Source organism: Nycticebus coucang, chromosome 14 (assembly GCF_027406575.1).
Source record: "Nycticebus coucang isolate mNycCou1 chromosome 14, mNycCou1.pri, whole genome shotgun sequence".
In the NCBI taxonomy this organism is placed as follows: Eukaryota; Metazoa; Chordata; class Mammalia; order Primates; family Lorisidae; genus Nycticebus; species Nycticebus coucang.
Genome location: NC_069793.1, coordinates 51,126,784 through 51,149,427, shown reverse-complemented (window position 1 = coordinate 51,149,427; position 22,644 = coordinate 51,126,784). Strand labels below are relative to the sequence as shown.

General features: G+C 47.1%; 1 protein-coding gene across 5 annotated transcripts in view; it reads left to right on the top strand.

Moving 5' to 3' along the window:
* Positions 1-22,644, top strand: part of BMAL1 (basic helix-loop-helix ARNT like 1) — a 105,497-nt gene that overhangs the window by 14,264 nt on the left and 68,589 nt on the right. For all 5 annotated transcript variants that reach the window (XM_053560717.1, XM_053560716.1, XM_053560713.1 and 2 more), the window contains exon 2: positions 15,740-15,812. The gene's annotated coding sequence lies outside the window, so the exon portion shown is untranslated. The remainder of the gene's footprint in view (positions 1-15,739; positions 15,813-22,644) is intronic.

Here is a 22,644-nt window from a genome sequence, read left to right as displayed (position 1 = left end):
CCGTAAGTGTGAACTCATCTTTATTAAATGATGGGGTCCACTTGCAGATTGGACGATGAAACCTTCCCAAGGCCACCAAAACTCAATTTCTTGCTTCTGTTGATTTGAAAAAATGTGTGGCTTATTCAAAACAGTACATATGTTCTGACAACCTAATATTGGTAGGAAGATACAAAAAAGATGAATGTTTCTATCTTTTGGGCCATTTCTATCTTAGCAATGGCTTTTATTTTATTTTTTTTCTTCTTTCGGTAGGGAGATGGAAGCTCAGTGGAATAATCAGTTTTGTTATTTTTTCTTTAACTTCATGAAGGGTATATTATTCATTTTGTTATTTAACTCGTCTATTCACTAAGGGTGAACTTCTTTCTTAAAACTCTATGGAGTATTTTTAGATAGACTTTACTGGAAAAAAACAGGATTTGAAATTATATTCACAGTATGCTCTCAACTCTTTTAAAATCTCATGGTTAGAAAGAAGGCAATGCACCAAAATATTAACAGTGGTTCTCAACTTATGGAATTAGAGATGATTTTTATTCTGATCTCCTTCTTTGTGGTTTCCTGGTTTTCAACCATGAGCATGTACTACTTTTATAATCATAAAAGGCCAGTTAAAAATTAGTCTCACAAATTAACACTCTCAAACCAAATCAAGAATTTTTATTTTTGGCAACCTGGCTTGGGCTAAAAACTCTCCTGCTATCTCAGACCTATCCAGATTCTTTTCTGACTGAGGCATTAAGGAACCTGGTATAAACAGGATGTCTTCTGGAAATCAACTAATAAGCTAAGGGCTTCTAATATGTTAGGGAAGATATCCTGAGTGACTTCCCTTCTGCAGTTTGACTAGCCTTTATTACAGTTACTTGAGGAAATGGGTTTTGCGGATTCCCTCTTCACCGTGTCTGCACTCCCTCCTTTACCCTCTATTCACGATGCTTCAGGTGTTATCCTGGAACTGGGTGGCCCTGTCCTCAGTTCACTCAGGCCCCTTCCATTTCTAATGTTCTCTGTCCATTCACCACTTTAGTGATTCAGCTGTCGCTTCTTCCCCCAGCATTCTCACAGACTGAGAGAGCGCTTTGTTGCATTGTTGTCCTTTTCCCTGTGCCTCTTCCCTGTCCCTGTGAGCAGTGCTCTTGGGATGGGGTAAAGTCAAGTGGCCACAAAACCTTGGGGAAGGCACTGGCCCTCCATCCAACACTTAGCCCACACCTGGCAGGGCAGGCTCAGGTGTGGCTCTTGAGGATGACTCGTTGGTGTTTAGAACAAGGCAGTTTCCCAAGCCATTCGTTCATGTGTTGAGATCCTGCAATGTGGCAGCCACTGTTCTACCTGCTGGCTGGGGGTACAGTGATGAGCAAGGCAGACCTGGCCATGGCTGCTATGGAACTTTCTAGTGGAAGAGAGAGAGACAGTTGACAGGGAAATCAGTGAAGATAATTACAGATTGTAAGCACAGCCCCAGAGGAAGTTATATGCACCTGTGTGTAATGGAGGGCCAGAGGTGGGGTAGGAACTTAGGTCTCTAATCCCAAGGCTGGATTGCTTCTGTGTCTCCTAGGCTTTCTGGTGGTGAGGGCTGAGGTTCTCTCATTCAGTTAGCCTGGGGTCTTTAGGTAGAGAAAGCAAAAGCTGAGGGTGTGAGCTAGGGGCTGGCTGACTCTCTTGGTCACTCAGTTACCCATCTCCTACCCATGTAGGAGTCCAGATGCTGCATGCTGTAGCTTTGTCTGAGGACAAGCTGTATTATTTTTCCTATTATTTTCAACTTTTAATGAGGTCCAGAATCCAGTGTCCTTCTAGCTAGGATATTGGACTGGTATTTTCAGGGAGCTATTTTTAATTAACTCTTTGCCTCACATCACCCAGCCACCCCCACTCCCTTTCCTGGTGGCTCAGTCTGACCTTTGCATGTAATAAGAATATTTTGCTTTCCTGCTGTTCTTTCTGAGGCTATTGACTGCCAATGCTCATGGGACCTTTCTGCATCACTGTCTGCTTGGCTTTGGACCACCCAGAGAAACTTGGTGGTGGGCAAACTTGAGAGATTCCCCTGAGCACCCTTGCAGTCTTCCTTTTGTCCCTCCTTTTCTGGGAACCCTCAGGACCTTCAACTCCACAGAGACACAGTGCCCTTCCTCCTGCAGGCATTAATGATGGTGCTTGTCTAATCTTTTCCCCGTCTTCCTTTTCGGAGAACATAGTCTTTGAAATTTATCTTGTACCTGTCTGATGTGTATGGAAAATGTTTAAGTTCTTTGCTTCCTAAAGGGGCCTGGGGAATCACCTGGCTTTCGGAGCCTTCCTCACTCCTCTCCCACCCACGGGCTGTGACTTTTGACTACAGAATAAGTCATTCTGCACTGACAGTTTGATACCCCTCCAAGGCCCACTAGGAAGACTCTTTGATACTAAATTCAGTTTTCTTAGGAGCAGGTAGCTTGGTACTATTCTCATTTTTTTTTTTTTTTTTTTTTTTGAGACAGAGCCTCAAGTTGTTTTTCTGGGTAGAGTGCCATGGCGTCATAGTTCACAGCAACCTCCAACTCCTGGTCTTAAGTGATTCTCTTGCCTCAGCCTCCCAAGTAGCTGGGACTACAGGCGCCCGCCACAATGCCCAGCTATTTTTTGGTTGTAGTTGTCAGTGTTGTTTGGCAGGCCCGGGCTGGATTTGAACCTGCCAGCTCTGGTATATGTGGCTGGTGCCTTAGCTGCTTGAGCTACAGGTGCCGAGCCTATTCTCATTCTTTTGGTTGTTGTTACCTTCCTTTCAAAATGTATCCACATGCCAGTGTGTGTGTGTGTGTGTGTGTGTGTGTGTATTTCCTTTGATCCGTGACCTGGGGGTAGTAGTGATCCTTTGGGAAGTGTATACTTTTTGTTCCAAGTATTTACTGGCTCAAATCTATGAAGTATTGTCCCAGCCTTAGTTCCACAGTTTCTGGAGTAACTCTGGGGTTCACTGTACGCAGCATGAAGAGAATGTAGGGCTTGGGCCTGCCCCTCACAGTCAGGCTCAGTGAGGATGCCTTGTGCTTCCTGCCTGGTGCCGTGGCTCTGTGGGCCTCCAGCAGCTGTCACACTGTCCTCTCTGTGAGAATGTGGCTGGGCACTTTAGGGACCCTGGTGCTGCCTGGCCTCAGGAGGTTTGGAGGGTGCCTTTTGCAGTCTATATAGCTCAAGTATGTCTGCACACCTTTTACTCCACCATAGCTTGCCAAGTACATCGGTTTGCTCTGGAGTAAACAATTTTGTTTAAAAAACAAGTTTGCTTCATGAGTTGCCCCTTAGTTTGTTTGAAGAGCTCCCCTCCCACTCCTCATGTGCTTTGGTTGGTTAACATGGTCTCTTGGCCTTGGTTTGACATGTGGCTGGCAGACCCCCCCTACCCCTCACTATGGGTTTCCCTCCTTCTGCCAGGGAGGAGAGGAAGAAGAGGTGCTTTCTCTGGTTTTGAGATAAGACAAGCCTGGATTAGTCTGTAGGGATAGAGTCGTCCGTTCATTCAGCTTTAATTGAGGGTCGACTGCGTGCCTGGCGTGGTAGGAAGCCACTGAAGTGCTGAGAGCAAGAGACCAATACCTGATTTTTGTTCCTAAGGGTTCTCTTGGCTGCCTGTGGGTTGACGTGGGGGAGTGTAAGAGTGCAGAAGGGAAATGGGTTGGGTGGCAGTTGCTCTGATCCAGGAGCAATGCTGGCTTGGATGCTGTAGGTGGGTGTTGGAGTGAGGGTGGGCAGGGCACAGACAGGCCTTTGCTGGCTGCCTTTGCCACATATCCCTAGGCCTAACCTTCCTGGACTATGAGCCTGCTCTTCCCTAAGAGTGCCAGCCCTGCCAAGCTCCTACTCCAGGGCCAATGCTATTCATTCCACCTGGAATGCATTCTTCCCCCGGCTTCCCAATCCTACAGCACTGCCACTTTCTAGCCAAGTGGCTATGGGCAAGTTTCCAGGTCTCTCTTGAGCCTCAGTCTCTTTCTCTGTGAATAAGTACACATGGAACCTACCCTGTGGGATTGTAAGGACAGGAATAGCTGAGGATGGTGATCACAGTAGCCTCCAGAGCAGTCTCCTGCTTCCAATCTTGTCCTGCTACTATGCACTCCCTGCACAGTGATCCTGTGACTAGGGGTCAGATCAGGTCAGGCCACTGCTCACAGTCCTCTCCACAGTATCTTCCTGTCCCACTCAGAGGAAAAGCCAATCTTAGCACGGTCCTTAAAGCTTCCCGGCACTTCTCTGATCTCATATCCCACCCTGGAGCCACAGTGTTTGGTTGTAGGCTGGTTTCCACAAAGCTCAATGTGGTGTGTGTGAGTAGTGCCTCCAATTATGCAGTGCACAACTTGTGCAGCTGTACATGCTGGCCTTACCTGCCTATCCTCTCTTGCTCCACTGCAGCTGCACCGGACTCCTTGCTATTCTTCAGACATGCCCAGCATGCTTCCTGTGCAGGCTTTCCCCACAGTTTCCTTTGCCTAGAGCATTTCCCCCAGATGTGTGTCTGGCTAATTTGCTCATCTTCTTCAGGTCCATTCTCAAATGTTTACTGATTTGGAATTGTACCACCTCACCCACTGCCCCTGAGATATTCTCGTTTCCTTTTCTGCCTTATTTTTTTCTCATAGCATTTATCACCATCTAATGTATTATACATTTTACTTATTTGGTTTAATGCTCATCTTTTCTCAGTGAAACATAAGCTCCATGTGAGCAGGCACCAGGGTTACATTTTGTTCACTTTTCTATCTCCAGTGCCTAGAATAGTGCCTGGTGGTAAGTAGGGGCTGAATGAGTTTGTACTGATGTTGGGTACAGTGGTTAGCACATAGGAAGCACCCAATAAATGTTGACTGCCAGTATTTCTATTGTTGTTAATTACCCTTCAAGGACAGGCTCAAATGTGGCTTTCTCTGAACTCTTCCCCAGCCCCTTTTCAGGCTGAACCAAATTACCACCACCTCTGCTCTGTGTTCCCCTTCTGTCTCTGCTTGGCATTTGTCACACTGAGTCAGTGGGGCTTATTCCTGCGGGGCAAAGACCGGCCTGTGCCGATTTGTATCTCAGGCACCCTGCGTCCCCAGTTGGCATGCAGCAAGAGCTTAGGAAGAGCTTGCTGTTGGCACTCTGGGGGCGAAGGGAGCTCTCTAATCCATCAGGGCCCTAAGCAGAGATTCTGGCTCTGGCATCACTGCCTAATGTTTAACCCCTTCCCAAAGAGTGTCAAGGGAGAGTCTGACAACTACTTAAACGATAGTCTCTAGTGGTATATTTAGAGCATACTTGGGGAGAAGAGTCCCATAAATGACAGCACCTAGGTGACTTAACTGTTCTACTTATGAGAATTTGGATTTGTGGCTACTCAGGGTCTGAGGGCTTGGGGTCATTCAAGCAAGGGAGTGTGAGTGAGACTTGTGTGTTTGGAGGAGGCCAGGAGAAAGGATGGTACTCGCGTGTTTGGAGGAGACCAAGAGAAGGGCTGCAGGAGAAAAGACTTGAACTGGCCTGTAAGTGAAGTAGGATGGTAGAGAGAGTGTTGCTCCTGGGGGTGGCAGAAAGAACAGACAGGGTTTGTGCCTTAGGGGGCAGGGTTAGGTAGGTGGTGTGGGGCTGTGTGAGGGTGGACCTCAAATGCATTTGATAAGGGGGCCACATTGGGAATTTTGATGGGGTGGGGTTAGGAATTGAGGGGATAGTGCTGTGGGAAGGAGCTTTGCAGTCATTTTTCTCTTCCAGAGATGTGCCTGTCTTGTGAGACCTGCAGAGACCACACAGAGGCCACATTCTCAGAGGCCAGGCCGGCAGGAGCACCCTCAGGGCAGCAGAGTTTGAGCTGAACTAACAAAGTGCAGGGGACTAAGGTGTTAGAGACCTTGGCTAAGGTGCTCAGCCTCTCGGGTTCCCTTTCTTTATCTGCCACCTTTAGCAAGCAAATTAATCCCTCCTGCCTTGGGTGAGCGTTAGCCTCAGGGACTTGGGGAGGGATGGGCTGTCAGGTGGGAGCCTGGTGGCTACACTGTGGAGAGGACAAGGCTTTTGCAATCAGTGTAACCTGGCTTATTGTACCCTCAATGAATCCCCAACAATAAAAAAAAAAAAAAAAAAAACAAAAAAGACATTGAGTGTCTTAAGGGTTTGAAAGTTGTCTTCTCTTTCAGGAATTGATTCATTCCGTAAACTGGGGGAGGGTCCTCTTCCTGTGCTCCCGCCTGCTTGGGGATGGATCTCCCAAAATGATCTTGACTCTGTGGGGCCTTTCCATCTCCTATTCTGCACTCCTAAGCAGGGCCCTGCCCTGGGCCAGGGTTCTCATTTCCCTGCTGCAACTGCTGTTCTCTCTGGCCCTACTACTAAGCTAAAGTTCCTGTTAGCTTTCCCCTGGCTTTCCTTGCATCTGAGATCAAACCCTGGGCTTAACTGGCCCAGCCAGGGCGACCCTGACGGCATGAACCCACAGTTTCCTTCCTCTTTACTATTAACATCTCCTCCTCAGCCCTATCTCCTGGGCTTCTTGGGTTTCCCCATGCTCATTGAAGATGGCTGCATAATATCCTATCCAGGGAATGTCTTCAATAAGCTATGAGCTTGTTATGGAGCATTTAGATTGCTTGTAATTTTTGCTCTTTCAGCTAATGCTACATTAAACCATCTCTGTGTATTACAGAATCATTTCATTAAGTTGGCATTTGTCTAGCTAATGGCAGTGGCCCAAGATTCGATAGAGAATCAGAATGGCTTCTTTCAAGAAGCATATTGTGAAGATATATTAAAAATTTACTTCAAGTGCAAAGAGCAGTCTTTGTTGGATTTCTCGTGAATGAAGAAGCAGGGTAGCAGTAATGTGAAATTAAATATAAGTGAAAGACCGCACATATACAAGCAGTTCCTGCCTTATTTGTTCCAAAGTATGGAGGGGAGCCAGTCAGCCCTCTGGGAGAGCAGCCTACCTGCATGAATGGAGTTCTGTACCCCTACATTTGATGCTTTGATTAAAACAGTAGCAAAACAAAATAAAACAGTTATCTCTTCTTAAGGACATTTTTAGAAATGCCTTAAAACAAGCAAACAAAAAAAAGGTAAATCAGACTTCTGAGGAAAAACATGTCTCCTTGAGTAAGAGTGAGCTCGCAGGAAAGTTGCTGTTAGGGTGGCAGCAGGTTGCAAACTTGCTGAAAGGATTTGTTTTTTTATTGGCCATTAGGAAATTGAATGAAATTGACAGACATCCCCTTGGTCCCCAGCACAGTTTTGGGCCTGAGATCTGTTTTGGGTTTGGAGTGATAGGGAAGGCTTGCTGATTTGTTGTTTTTGTTGTTTCATTCTTTGGTTATTCATTCTGTAGACCCAGGCTCTAGCTGTGCATTTCTGTTTAATCCAGCAAATGTTTACTGAGTCTTTACACTGTACTAAGTTGTAGGGAATCTGAGGTTTCAGAAAGAAGCTGACTCTCTCTTGTTTCCAAGGAACTCATGGCTTGGGAGTGGAGAGGGTAAAACGAGTTTAAAACTGATGATTGATTGATCAAGAGGGGTTAAGAAGAGGGCCCTGGGAGAAGTCAGCCCCCTTCTTGTTAGAGAAGGGAGGATTCCGTCTCAGTGGGGGGTAGGCCCTAGGGCAGGGGCAGGGGAACCAAGAAAGCTTTCATGGTTACTTTTGTCACCTTGAAGGACAGGCTGAAATGGAGGCTGTACATTCCCAGCAAAGGGAAAAGGCCTGAACAGAGAAGATAGAGGTGGAAGGACATGGGGCTCTTTGGGGTTTGGCTGAACTATTGTTGGCATGTGGTTATAATGGTTATAATGTGGAAATGACACTTTATGGAGTGTATCAGGGGCCCGGCATGGTGCTGAGGGCTTTATATTATTGACTCATTTAATCCACACATGACCTAAGGAGGTACCATCACTTTCTCCAGTTCACAGATAGGAAGCTAAGACATGTAGCAACCAATAATGCCCGAGATCACACTGCCGTGCACCCAAGAGTAGACCGAGCCCATCTGGCTCCAGACTGTGCTTCTGACCACACAGCTGTCTTGCCTCAGATGTGGGGGAAGGACAGACACCAGACCCAGAAAAGTGGGTGGGTGCCACTTGTTTAGAGGCTGGATTGCCACATGCTCAGGGCCACAGAGGTGGAAGAGGGCCCAGACATGGAGGTGAGAGCAATTGGGGAGGTAAGGGTGGGAGAGTTTGGCCAGATCCAAAGGGGCCACAGGAAGAGGATCTCAAGGAGGGATTTGTCAGCAAGGCCTAGGGCTGCAGAGAGTTCTAGAAAGTGAGACCTGAGAGTAGGTCTGGGCCAAAGCGCGGCAGCGGGAGGCAGCAGGGTGGTGGGCACCAGAGCTGCTGCAGGGCTCTCCTGCCTGCCGGTGCTGCTGTTGCTCTGGGAGGAACGTAGCCACGGGGTATCACTGTCCCTGTCTGCAGAAAGATGCGAGTGTGACAGAGGGGGCAGGTGAGAGCTGACACTGCTTAGTTGGCACACCCAGTGGCTTTTCTGCAGCCTAATGATTTTTGAAAACTGTTTGCTATGCTGAGGCACAAGTGTGACTTTCCCCATCTGAATGCTCTGCAATCGCTATTTTCCCTGGAAAATTGGGCCCATGTGGGCCATGTGTGTGCTTTATTTGAGTTCCATTTTTATAGCCTTATTACCTTGTCCCCACAATGCGAGAGCTTTGCTGTGAAAATTGTTTCTTAAAAGGCACAAAGTGATCTCTCATCGTCTGGGTGGTGCTCGCTCCCCAGCAGCACTTTCCTGCAGACTCTGCACACACTTGTCATCGCCCCTACCCCCACTCATCATGTTTCTCTGATATTTGGCAGTTTACCGAGAACTTTTAGGCAGCTCTTGGATCTCACTACCCAGGTGTTTGCCACAGTTTCTTCAGGAAGGGTTTGTGCATGTAAATAGTCATTCAGTTTTTCCAAAATGTCACCCTACCAGCGACCATGCTAGAGCCTGAAACCTAGCCTTGAATTGATAACAGTAGCAGTAGCCTGAGCTATTACGAGCCACCAGGTGAAGGGGTTTACGTGAGTGATCTTAATTATTCCCAGTCCCTATGAGGGAGGTGCCATTACTTCCCCATTTTACAGATAAAGAAAATGAATCTTAGAAGGGTAGAGTCACTTGCCCCAGATCACATAGCTAGTAAATGGCAGAGCTAGGCCTTAACCAGGCCTTCCTAACCTTGGAGTCCACTATTCATTCATTGATTCATTCATTCAGCAATAAGTGATTGTCTACAACATGCTGGGCACTTTTCTAGACCAGGATATACAGCAAAGGAAAATTAAATAGACATTATGATAATGCTAGTGAGGACTGTGGAGAAAAGTAAAGCAAGGAGGCTAACTACCGAGTGCAGGGAGGATTTCAAGTAGAGTGGCCCAAGAAGGCCTCCTTGAAAAGGAGACCAAGTTATTATGTTAAGTAACAACCCCCAAAATCTCTTTGTAGCAACACAATAAAACTGCATTTCTTGTACAGAAAAATTCCACTGTGGCTGACCTGGTTAGCAGGCATCCTTTTCCTATGGTCATGGAGGGACCAGGCTGGTTTCTCCATGCTCTGCCTTCCTTAGGGCCCTCGCTTCCCCTGCATTCAGCTGGAGTGTGAAGGTTCTGTGAGAACATTTTTTGTGGGCTGGTGTGGAAGAGGCATGCACCCCTCCCACCGGATGGTCAGAACCCAGTCATGTGTCCACCCCTAACTGCAAGTGAAGTCCAGCCAGGTGCCTACAAGGCAGAGGAAAGGGATCCTGGTGAACTCACAGCCAGTATAACATGCTATGGTGAATGAGGTGGAGTGAGCTGTGTGTTTAGCTGGAGGAAGAGCATTTTTTGTAAAGGGAGCAGCAAAGCAAGGGTTGCCAGCATGGCTGGAGCGGAGTGACAGGAGAGGAGTTGGGTGAGAGATGGTGAGGACAGGGTGGCCACTGGGGCCAGGCCATTGGGGTCACTGCAAGGACTTAGTTGCTTGGCGAATGATTAGTGGAGTCAGGAACATTTCAGGGTTTTGAAAGAGGAATGACACGTTCTAAGTTATATCTTAAAAAGATCATTCTGGCTGCTGCGTGGAGAGTGGGCTGAAGGGGCAAGGAGGACATGGGGAGAGAGGTGTCCTTGTCCGGGTAAGTGGTGGGAGGTTTTGGTCTGAGCAGTGGTGGTAGAAGTGGTAAGAAGCAGGCGGATTAGAGATCTCGTCTGAAGGAGGAGCAGCAGGTTTTGCTGTGAGATCAGGGGTGAGGTGTGAGTGAGAGGAGTCAAGGTCATTCGGAGGCTTTGGCTTTTGCCTAATGCATTTTAGTCTCACTTCCTACCCTGAGGGGAGAAGAGGGAAAATTTTTTGGACAATGGTATCTGAACATCCTCTGGGCCCTGTCCTGTGCCGCATGGCTTCTTCTACCCCATGGCCTCTTGTACCCCACGGTTCTTGCTTTGGTACGGACAGGCAGTGCTCATTCATGACTAAGCCTCCAGACAGAGGGAAGGCGCATGTTCCTCCCAGCATACAGCATGAGCAGCAGGCAGCACCAGCAGGGGTCTCCCGTCACTATCTGGGGTCTTTGGGCCAAGCCTGGGGACCCTTTCAGGTGATGTGGGAGGGACCCAGTGTGCCCTCTGGGGAGCTGGGGGATGCATTCAGGGGCCATTTCCAATTCGTGCTGCCCACAGACACTGGCGAGGCCTTGGCTGGAGGGTAACAACTTACGTGTGTTTGGGAGTGAAAGTGCCAAGGCAGAAACTGGTGATGGACTTGTTAATAGACTGTGATCTCATTAGAAGCACAAAGGGGAAGATAGTCCATTTCAAAGAGGGTGGGATGTGATCTGTGACAGCAAATACTGCATACCTACTAGGCGATGGGCTCTGGCTGGGTATTTTGAGTTCACAGGAAAGCAACATAAATACCTTGGCCCCGCCCTCATGGCACAGATGGATTCAATGTGGCTAAACCATTAGTTTGGAGAAATTATGGTTATACCTCACAATTTCTTTTTTTGCCTTTAATGCTTGTAAATGGTATTGCATTTTTAATTTTGGTGTCCACATGTTCATTGATAGTATACAGAAATACAATTGATTTTTATATTTTTATCTTATATTTTTCCATGTTTACTAAACTTACTCATTAGTCCAAGGTGGTTTTTTTTTTGTTGTTGTTGTTTATTCCTCAAGATTTTCTACATAGATAGCATATCATCTGCAAGTAGGGATTGTTTTATTTTTCCTTTCCTATCTGTATGTTTGGTATTTCCTTTTGTTGCCTCATTGTGCCAACTAGGATTTCTAGTCTGATGTTGGTAAGAGCGATGAGAGTGGAAACCCTTGCCTTGTTCCTAGCTTTGGGGGTCAAGCATTCTGTCTTTCATTACTGAGCGTAAGGCCAGCTGTGGGTTATACTTGCACTTTGCTGGTATGGGTACAGGCAGGACTGTGGGAATTTTTGTGGTGCTTGGCTGAAATAGAGTGGTTATTATCTGCATGTCTTCTATCTTGCTAGAGGGAGATTTGTGGGGCATTTTCTATGCCTATTGGTATTTCTGGGTTGCTGTGTGAGGTAGAAGGGAAATGCGGGGACTCAGTACCCGTAGCACAGTGGTTAGGGTGCCGACCCCTTATACCGAGACTGATGGGTTTGAATCCGGCCTGGGCCTGCTAGACAGCAATGACAACTGCAACAAAAATAAAAAAATAGCCAGGCGTTGTGGTGGGCGCCTGTGATCCCGGCTACTTGGAAGGCTGAGGCAAGATAATTGTTTGAGCCCAGGAGTTTGAGGTTGCTGTGGGCTGTGACGCCACAGCACTCTACCAAGGGCAACGTAGTGAGATTCTGTCTGGGGGTGGGGGGACGAAGAAAGGAAATGCAGGAAGCTCCCCCACTATGTTGCTCCTTGGGCCCTGAGATCCCTGACTGGTCTGCCTTCTTCACTCTGCCTTCCAAAGTCTCTTATGTTTGTTTTCCCTATAACATCCAGGGAATTTAGTTGTACTTAGCAGGTAGAATCGGGATTCTGGGAGTGGAAGTGGTTCGGAGAATGTGAGCAGACAGGTTGGGGACATTTCGGATACGCAGGGTTCAGTTCTGCAGATGCAGAAGGGCTATTGAGGCGCAGCTCCGACAGTTGTGTGGAGCGGCGGGTGAGTGGGAGCAGTGGTAGAGAGCCTAGGAGGTTGCTGCCATGTCTAGGGAGGGGATACCGAGGTCCTGGGCTGTGACACTAGACCTGGGACAGAGAGGCAGAAGCGGGAAGTCCATGTGGGCAGTGAGGAAGTTTAAGATTTCTAGCCTGGGTAACTATCTCTGAGATTAGGAAGGTAGCAGTAGACATCCAAGTGCAACAGTGGGGCATATTCCAGGCACTTCCGAGCACATCTGCAAGACTGGACTAACCGTTTTTGCCTTTAGAGAAGTCTTCACAGAGGAAGTCTGACTGCTATGCAAATACCCTGGAGTGTGCATTCTGGGCAGAGCAACGGTGCAGGCATAGTCACAGGCAGCGGCGTGCTAGGCCTGTGGGGTCCCTGGCTAGCTGGGGCCTGAGTAGGTAGTTACTGGTTCCATAACAGGATGGGTGCAGATCTTCTGGAATGGGAGCTGATCTGCCAGTGGTCTGGCTGACTCCATGCCTTCTGTCCTTTGTGTTGGCATCAGTCTTCCCTCCTGCAGACAGGCTGCCCTCCAAGTATGGGGACACAGCTGCTAACAGCCTCAGGGTACAATCCCAGGGATGGGGAGCTGCTTTCTCTGCATCTGTGCATTGGTTCTAGAGAAAGGCTCTGACTGATCTGCCTTGGTTGATGTGTGTATCCTTTGGACCCATCACTGTGGCCAGGTAGTGGAGTTCCCTAATCTGGGCTGGATTTGTCTGCCTACCCCTGCTGGGGCAAGCAGAATCTTTTAAAGAAGAAGGCAGAAGAAATGCATCCACTGGGGAGTTAATAAAGACTGTTTACTGTGGCTTCAGTGAGAGGGTTTGAGGAATGCATAGCATGGCAATGAAGGAACTCTTTGTAGAGTTTTATGCAGGGGACTTGATCAAAGTTAGGTTTAGTAAAATCATTCCGGTTACTGTGTGGGGTTGTGGTCGGAAATGCATGACTATCAGTGGCACAGTGGAGCTAGTAGAGTCTTGAGGTCCTGTGTCTGTGCTGTGCCTCCAGCCACAGGACTGGTGAGACAGGAATGGGAGGCGGACTTTGGTGGCCAGGTGGAAGCAGGGAGAAGAGGGGCTTACCAAGGACTCCCTCGGAACCCTAAGGGAGTAGCTGACTTGTCTCCGGAAAGCCAGCCTTATCTTTGGAAATGAGTTACTTAAGTGGCCAGACTAGACATACCTTGTTGCTTCTCGAGAAATGTGTGTCATTGGCTTCTTGTGGTACCCTGACTAGAAAAGGAAACTGACTGATTGCATTTCTCTCCCTTTAAAAACATCCTTTTTTTGAGAAATCGTAATAAGCGACACAGCTAGAACTGCCAGTGGAGAGATGGGTGGAGGAGAAGAGGCAAACGCCCTCCTCCTGCTGGTCTGCGTTGGGACCTTTTGTCCCTTTGGCACTGTGCTTGCTGGCAGGCCTTGAAGGGATCTCAGGAAAGAATGACATGGACTGATTCATGCTGCACCACCTTTCCTCCTCTTTTGGGAATGGACTCTAGGTGAGGTAGGAGTGACTCGGGGAGTAGCAGCAGAGAAGCAGGGGACCGATTAGGAGCTGGCACAACACTCTAGGATATTATGGTGGTGTTGAGAAATGGGTATTCTTAATTCATTTGAAGGTGAAAGCCAGTTTTGATGAGGCTTGGCAATGGAATGAGAGAAAAAGAGCAGATAAGAATGTCTCCGAGTCTTCCTGCCCAGGCAGCTGGAAGATTATTGTTTTAAACCTCAGTGGGTAAAACAGTGGGAGGAGCAGTTCTGGGGGTGTGCAGGGGTTTGTGCTGCATGTGCTAGGTCCGGAGTGCATTTCGTAAAGCTCCTGTCTACTTGACTTCTTACTTGACCTAGGCTGTTAGATGTAATAGTCAGAAACTCAGAGGGGAGGTCCAGGCTTGGAGAGAAATCTGGCCATCATCAGCAGGGAGGGGAGAGCACCAAGGGAGTGACAGAGAAGAGAAGAGTATGAGGACTGAGCTGACATAAGAGACCAGGAGATGAGGGGGAACAAGCAAAGGGAAAGAGCAGCCGGTGGGGTGGGTGGACGACCCAGAGAGGGTGCTGTCCTGGAAGCCAAGTACCGGGAGTAGTCAAGAGGGACCGATTCACTGGTGTCCCAGCTGCGGGATGAGGCCTGAGTCTTGGCCAGTGGACCTGGCAACATGGAGGACAGCACACTGTTGGACCTAAGCTTTGTCTTGTAAATAAGTCACAGTTCCTGACCTAAAGAGGAATATAATTGTGAAAAAAAAATTTAAGATTGATTGGAATAAATTTGAGAAAAATGTGACGTTAGTACCATGGGAGTCCAGGAGGAAGGGACCATACTTCTTTCTGGCTTTTGTGAGCTGGATTGAATCAGATTTATTCATGTCTTCATTCATTTATTCATTCATTCCACAAAAACTTCCTGAGTGCCAGGGGCTGGAGGATGGGGAGGGGAGTTATTGTTTAGTGGGTCTGGAGTTTCAGTTTTGTAGAAAAAGAGTTTTGGAGGTTGATATTGGTGTAATGGTTACACAACAGTATGAATGTGCTCAGTATTACCGAACTGTACACTTAAAGTGGTTAAGATTATAGATTTTGTTACATGTATTTTACCACAATTTTAAAAAATGGAAAGGAAAAATAGCACTTGTGGCCTTCCTGTGAACTTGATCTGGGATGATGGATGACACTTTGGTGGATAATGTGGAAAGATGTGAAAAAAGACATCCCACCGAGAAGGGCGTGTGTCCTTGGGGTCTGGGTTGTAGGGTCCAGGCGGAAACCATGCAGACCATGGCTGCAGCGTCAGGCTAGGCCAGTTGGTGCAGGCCTGGCATCCTGGTTGCAGAGTTGGACTTGCCTTTCTTAGATTCTGGGAGTCTCTGAAGGTTTCTGCCCAGGGGAGTGTCATTCCAAAGGCGTGCATTTAGATTAATCTCATTAACCCTTCCTGCTAAACCACTGCCTATTAAAAGCAGTAGGATTGAGGCATGCATTTCTATGGGGAAAATTGTGACCTAGCAGAATTTTGGGTCCCTAGATGTATGTTAAAAGAATCGAGTAGGTTGTTTTTCCATCCGTTTTACAAATATTTATTAAGGATGGTTTAAATGCCCATAGTGCTCTAGGCAGTGGGGGTGAGGGATGGAGTGAATTAATAATCTTCTCTTAAAAGGCCTGAAGTCTAGAGAACTGTCCCTTCTTCCTAAACAAGAAATTATGCTATGATGTGCCATGTGTTACTATAGAAATGTCCATGGGAGCTGAGAGGAAGGGGTACCTGGCCTGCGTAGGACACCCCGGAGACTTCTGGGGAAAGATTATTCAATGGATGTGTAGGAGAAGTAGGGATTTTCTAAGCAAAGAAGTAGAGGTGAGCATCTAGGAGGATGGTAAATCATAAGTTGTTGGGTGCTATGAATTTAAAGAAAATGAATAGGACGACATGGCTCAGGGAGTAGGGTGCTGGCCCCATGTACCCAAGGGGTTCAAACCCAGCCCTGGCCAGAAACTGCAAAAAGAAAAAAGTAAATGTATAAATATTCTCTTTTAAAGCTAAACTCCTATTTCATTGGCTTTTAGGTGGTGCTGGCTAGAGTGCATGCTTTTGGACCCAAGCTTAATTTTTCAAATGTGGAATCCTAAGTCTTCATTGGTAAGTTTGTTTGAAGCTTTTTTACCCAATTACGTAGGTGAGGACTGGTATTTGGAACCAAGGACAAGGTGGTTGTCACTGGCAGGTGTTCTGTGTGGGTTCCCAAGGCTGGGCCCTAGAGACGCCTTGTTGTACAGGCTGAAGGGATACGCAGGAGAAGTGAGACCTCACCGCAGGTTTAAGTGGCAGATGCAGAGAGAGAGGCCAGAGGAGGGGATGGCTGCAGCTGGCCTCGTGGGAAGGTAGAGCTTTACCTGTGTTTCGAAGGAAAAGGTAGATTGGAAAAAGTCCAGGGAAGAGTAAAATAAGATTTTTTTAGGACTCGAGAACATGGATAAAAGGTGTTAAAAAAAAATAGACTTAGCCGCAGACCCACAGGAGCAAAAGTTCCATTTGAACACTTTATGGGGGCAAGACATGATTGCAAGAGGGACTTTACCTAACAATTGCAATCAGTGTAACCTGGCTTATTGTACCCTCAATGAATCCCCAACAATAAAAAAAAAAAAAAAAAAGAAAGAGTCTTGGGCAAGAACTTTGGCAGGAGCTGCTGCTATCTCATTATTCTAGTCCAGAGTCAGCAAACTTTCTCTGTAAAGGACAGATGCTAAATAATTTTGGCTTCGTAGGCCATGTGGCCCCTGTCACAGCTATGCCACTCTGCTGTGATAGTGAGGGGCAGCCATGGATAATATGGGAATGAATGGGCATGGCTGTGTTCCAGGTCAGCTTTATTTACAGAAGCAGGTGGTGGGCTGGGTTTGGCCTGTGGGCTGTAGTGTGGCAACTCCTTTTCTAGACCCTGAATGCTGGGCGAAAGAAAGCACTTAGACCAGTGGTTCTCACCCTGTGGGTCGCAATCCACAGGAACTGTATTAAAGGGCCTCAGCATTAGGAAGGTTGAGAACCACTGACTTAGACTGTAGCCTGACGGCAGTGGGACACCATTGAAGTTATTTTTGGGAAAGAAGCGAAATAGCAGAAGTGATGTTTGCATTTTAGGAACATTCAGGAACATTTATTTGATAGCAGCAACTATCCAGGCACAGGGACATGGGGCTGATATTAGGTGAAATGGAAGCAAAGACAATAGGGAAGATCCTACAAAGGGAAAACTAGGAGGATCTCAGTCTTCTTAGACAAAGAAGGTAAAAGTTTAAACTTGCTGATTCACAGAAATGTGGATGCTGGGGTGAAGAGGGTAGTTGCTGCATCTAGTTTGAGATGACAGTGGTCCATCTCCAGGAAATGTCCAGCAGACAATCGGAAATGCAAGGTTGAAGCCTGGGCTGAGAAGATCAAGTTTAGAGAGTAGAATGGAAGCCAAGGATTAAATTAGTTCTCCCCAGGACAAACAAAGGGCTGAGCCTCAGGGAATGCGCATAACTTTGGAGTGAGAGGAAGAAGGTGACAGAGCCCCAGAGGCTGTGGCGGACAGAGTCCCAAGAAGGGAAGAGGATGGCACAGCACAGACCAGAGAGAAGGGCTGGGAAGGAAGGCTGCTGAGCTTGTGACAGGTCTTTATAGGTGGCCATGAGAGTGGAAGGAAGAGGAAGTGGCGTTCATAAGGTCAGACATAAAGGAGGGCTAAAGAATGGAGATGTTTCTGAAATAGACCACTGATAGAGAGCTTGCAGTGAAAGACGGGAGATGCCTAGGATACAGGTACTTGCTTGTCAGAATAACCTTTTCTTTAGCTTTAGGGCGGGCAGAGCGTGCTGTGACCAGTTCTCATTTCCTCCTTTGGAGCCAAGCTGTGTTTGGGAGTTTGTGTGTACATGGGGCTTGTGATTGTGTACTTAGGTTTCCTTCAAGGTGTGGTGTTCATAACTCTGCCACAGCCTGCACCATGGAATCCAGCCCATGTTTGGACTTTTGCCATGAGACAAGATGTGATCTGTTAGGGAAATAGTTGCATTTGTATAAATTGGAAAAGAAAATGGAGTGGACCAAAAATTGAAATAAAACTTACTGTTGCAGAGTCTGTACAAGTATGGGAAATTTGAGACAACTCCATGAGTCATTCAGCTGTATACTAACTTGTGCTCTGAGTATTTTCAGTGTACCTTCTTTGGTTTGAATTCTAGGTTTTTTACTTGATTTGTGTGAATGTAGCAGTTAGAGATGTACAGTAGAACCTCTATAAGTTGATTGCCTGAGGGACAATTGGTCAACATATGGAAGTGGTCAACATAAGGAACTAGGCTACTGCACTGATATGTACATGGTGTGCATGTCCAGTCTATGAATATCAGGTCAACTTAAGGCGGTAGTTGGTGTAGGGAGGTGGTCAACTATAGGGGTAAAAGCAACAGGTGTAACTGCTTTAGAGCCATGACTTACTGAATACTCATTATGGTACCAACTACATTTCAGAGTACTTAATATGTATCATCTCATTTCATCTTTGCAATGACCTATGATGGGGGAATTAATATTCCCATTTCAGCCATAAGGAAATCAAGTCATAAAGAGGTTGAATAACCTGCCCAAGGTAAAGGGTTTTGAACCCAGGTTTTTATGACCTTAGGTATGCTGACATAGCTTCCTTCTGCTTCAGACTGTCCAAGAGCTCCTCGTTGCTTAGGTTATAAAAGCTAAGCCCTTTCAGGAAACCTGTGGTCTTTTCATCTCTGGCCCTTGGCTACCTTCCATATTTTCCTTTTTTTCCTAACTGACGTTTCTAATGTCAACTCTTCACCAAGAGCCATCACCTCTTGGTTCCTCCACCGGCCTTCTCCTGGGAGTGACCTGCCCCTGCTCCCTACCTGAGGAATTCAGCTCCAGTCTCCCCTCACTCTTCTTTCTACACTCCACACCCCTCCATGACCTGGAAGTGACCTTCCTCCTGGCTCTCAGAGCACTCTGCGTCTCTCTCTTGCAAAACACTTACCAGTGTAACTGTGGATTTACTTATCTGTTATTCTCAGTAAGTTGAACTCCTTAAGGGTGGAGACCACATACACACTCACACATACACACACACACACACACACACACACAATCTCTGTCCCCAGTGCCAGCTCAATATACCTGGCTCAGGAAGTATTTGTTGAAAGAGTGAGGATAGCAAAGTCTGTTTGTGCAGCCAAACACCAGATTTGTAACTTGATCGCATGTACTTGAAATTGGTGGTTGTTGACTGTTGAGTTTGCTGGGGCCACTGTCTTTCAGCTTTCCATGCAGGATAGGTTGTGTTGGATTTGTGTTGGCTGCCTACTGTGTCTTCCAGCACACTGAGACCTCAAAAACATCTCTTTGTATTCTTTGCCCCTAACTTTTTATTTTTTTAGCTATTGTTGATGAAGTAATAATAGAAATTCAAAGTGAAAAATAATCCTTCGAGAAATTCTTAGGAATGAAATCCACTCAGCTTGGCCCTGGATGAATCCCACATTTACTAAATTAGCCAAAATATTGACTCTTGCCCATCACTATCTGACAGCCTTTCCCACTCTGTCCTTCCGAGAATGCTTGTCTGGCTGGCGGATTAACGTACCTAGTGGTCCTTTGTGGAGATGTCCAGGAGCATCTCCATCTCTGTTGGGAATCTTGTGAAGTCCTCGGTGAACACCAAGGAGCAGCACAAGTAGGGAGAGGCCTGCGTTCCCCTTGGGAGCCAGCACTGTGCACCTAGTTGACAGAGCAGATTCCCTTGTATTCCTCTGGGGCCTTCAGCTTGATGCTCGTGTCATCTTCACTTTCTAGTCTGCCACGGAACTGGGTAGTTATGCCAAGGATGAAGCTCTTATTTGGGGGCTCACAGTAAACTGGGAAGGCTTCCCAGAAGAGAGCCATTCCGAGCACAGGGTGTCCTTCTGAGCAGGGCTCCCAGCAGGCTCTGGGAACTGCTCTTCTCGCCTGGAAGTGCTGCCTTTTCTTGCAGGGATGTACCGTAAGCTGTCCTCTTAGCATGGAATGCCCTTCCTTCTGGTCTGCCTAGTCCGTGCCTGTTCACCCTTCAGATCTCAGCTGATTCTCCTGCCTCTTCCCGGAAGACTTCCCTGACTTTATCACCTTAGGTCTTATCACCATCATCTGCTGCTTAGTGACTGCTCACTGTGACCCAGTTCGCAGGTAACTGCTTTGCATTAGGGCTGACCTAAGTGCTTACTTATTATCCCGAAGACACCATGTGTGGAAACGGAAGCCCTGACCAAATGAGTGTGTGCTGGAGCAGGGGTTTGTTCTCTGGCCCTCCTTCCACACTCACAGGTCCTGCTTCTGCATGTCCTGGAGCCCATCCTCCTGCTCATTTGCAGCCCTTGTCACACAGAGTGCACTTGACATTTGTGTGGTCATTTGATTAATGAATGTTTGCTCCCCCACTGGGAAGCTCCTATGAGCACTGGGATGGCAGGGGTACCTAGGACTCTAGGCAGGAGCTCAGCATGGAGTGGACTGACAGCCCGCAGGACTACCCACTTGCCGGCTGCTTCTCCTTGTCCTTTGTATCCCAACGGACTGAGCTGTGAGCACAGAAGAGCCAGCTCAGGAATTGCACTTCCCGGTGTTGTAGAGGGAATGGCCTGAAAAACAAAAAGACAGCAATAGTATTTTCTGTCTTCTCAACTTTTGGGGAACTGAAACCTGCATCCCTGCCTCAGGCCAGTGGTCTGAGGGGCAGGGAATGTCTCTTGTTCTTTGTGCCACAGGAGATAGCTGAAGACGGGGTTAATCTGGGTGGAGATCACGAGACTTTTAGGCGAAGATGGGATGAATCTGGGCAGAGGCCGTGAGATTGTCTTGGCCCAAGATGGGATTACAGGATCAGAACGTTTAAAAGCTCTGTGCTTCTCAATTGTAAGAGGGACTTTACCTAACTAATGCAATCAGTGTAACCTGGTTTCTTGTACCCTCAATGAATCCCCAACAATTAAAAAAAAAAAAGCTCTGTGCTTCTGCTCAGAGGCCGGAATTTGGATTTTGAGACCATTGTCTGCCATTTTCATCTTTTGCTGGCAAAGTAATAAACTTCTCTTTCCTTGTCCTCAAACTGCTTGTCCCTCCTTTTCTGAGGTAGCCTTGGAGGACAATTCCAAACTTTTGGTAGCACTGGCCGCATGCATGGGTTTGGTCTTCACTCTCACCTCCCATTTCTGTGTCAGAGCCACCAAGGTCTGTTTCTTCTGCCCACTTCCCTTTTCCCTTTTTTCCACCTTACAACCCCTTTATTCCTTCTGTAAGGAAAGGACCCTTTTCACCTTCTAGGGCCCTTCCCCTGGCCTTCTGGACCTGCACACCATCTGAACATGACTGACCACAGCAGGTCATGATGATCCATGTGTTCTGGCCTGTGGTTTGTGTGGCAAGGCAGTACCTTGTACAGTCAGAGCTCGGGGCTCTGCAGAAGGAGTGGGGGTGAACTAGAAGTTATTCTCTGGGAGCAGCTGTTCTCTGATGCAGTTTCTGTGTGTGTGTGTGTTTTCTTACATGATGTTTTTACTTACATCATTTATCCCCCTGCTGTATCTCCCTCTCTCCAGGATCTAATGTGGGGCTTTGCATACTAGCTATATCACAGCTCTTGGCTAAGTGCATATTTCCTTCCCTCCCAGTCTGAAAGAGCCATCCTTGTCCCCCAGCCCTCACTTTGACCTCAGCAGCCACTTCACAGGATTGTTGTGACTATCAGGACTCTCTTCCAAGACCTCACTGAGATTGCAATGCTGTGAAAACCCTGTCTACACTCGCCAGCTGGGCAGGGAGCTGGGCAGCAAGGGAAGCCTGGTCCCTCGGGCACCTCACCAGGCCTCCAGGGCTCTCTAAGCCTGGACTGGCTGAGCTCCAAGTGACTCAGACCATTTTTGATTGGGAAAAATAAAAATTTTAAAATGGCTTCTGACCTAGTGGGGAAATGGACATAGGAGGAGCGGAGGAGGAATTAGCTACAGCCAAGGTACATTTGCCAGCAGCACACTGAGGTGGACTTCAAGATGGCCTTCAAGACACCTCCTTCACAGGGTCCTTGGCACACTGGTCACAGGTTTTGGAGCAGACCTGCCCTGAAGTGTCAACTCTGTGTCTGTTTAGTGGTGGGCTTAAGACAAACCCACCGAGATCAGTTTCCTCATCTTTAAAATGAGATTGTGATAATCAGAGTAACTGGGTTCTTGTGTGGGTGCAGTGGAAATGTGCTTAGTATGTTAATGTAGAAAACACCAAATATCTGTTATCTCTTATCCTGGTTGTTGTTTTTAAAAGTGCTATTGTTAATAATACTCTAAGAAGACTTTGGACAGATGCATAGTTAAAGGCCATGATGAGTAAGTGACATAGTGGATAAGAAAGGTACTTTGTGAATTGCCTATTAGGCCCGGATATTATTATTGGCACAAGTATATCTGTTGTTTTTTCTTTGGAGAAAAAATGACTAAGCACAATTTTATGGTGTTACATCTAAGTTCTTAGTTGTTTTTTGTTTTTGTTTTTGTTTTTGTTTTGGGGGAGGTTTGTCAGATAGGCCTTTGATTGGACACTTGCCCAGTGGCGGTGTGATCCACATTGGTGATCCTGGGTGTCAAATGCCTGGATAGTATCTGGCAGAGAGGAGTGTTTCAGTGAGTTGCTATAATTTTATTTATTTCTATTTTTACTTTTTTTTTCCTTTAAAGATAGGGTCTTGTTGTGTTCCCCAGACTGGAGTGCAGTGGTGTGATCCTACAAAGCTCACCGTAGCTCTAACTTCTGGGTGAACAATCTTCCTGTCTCAGTCTCCAAGGTAGCTAAGACTACAGATGCATGCCACCACCTGTGGCTGGCTCATTTTTAAGAAATTTTTTTGTAGAGACAGGGTAGTTTGTTGCCCAGGCTAGTCTTCAGCTCCTGGCCT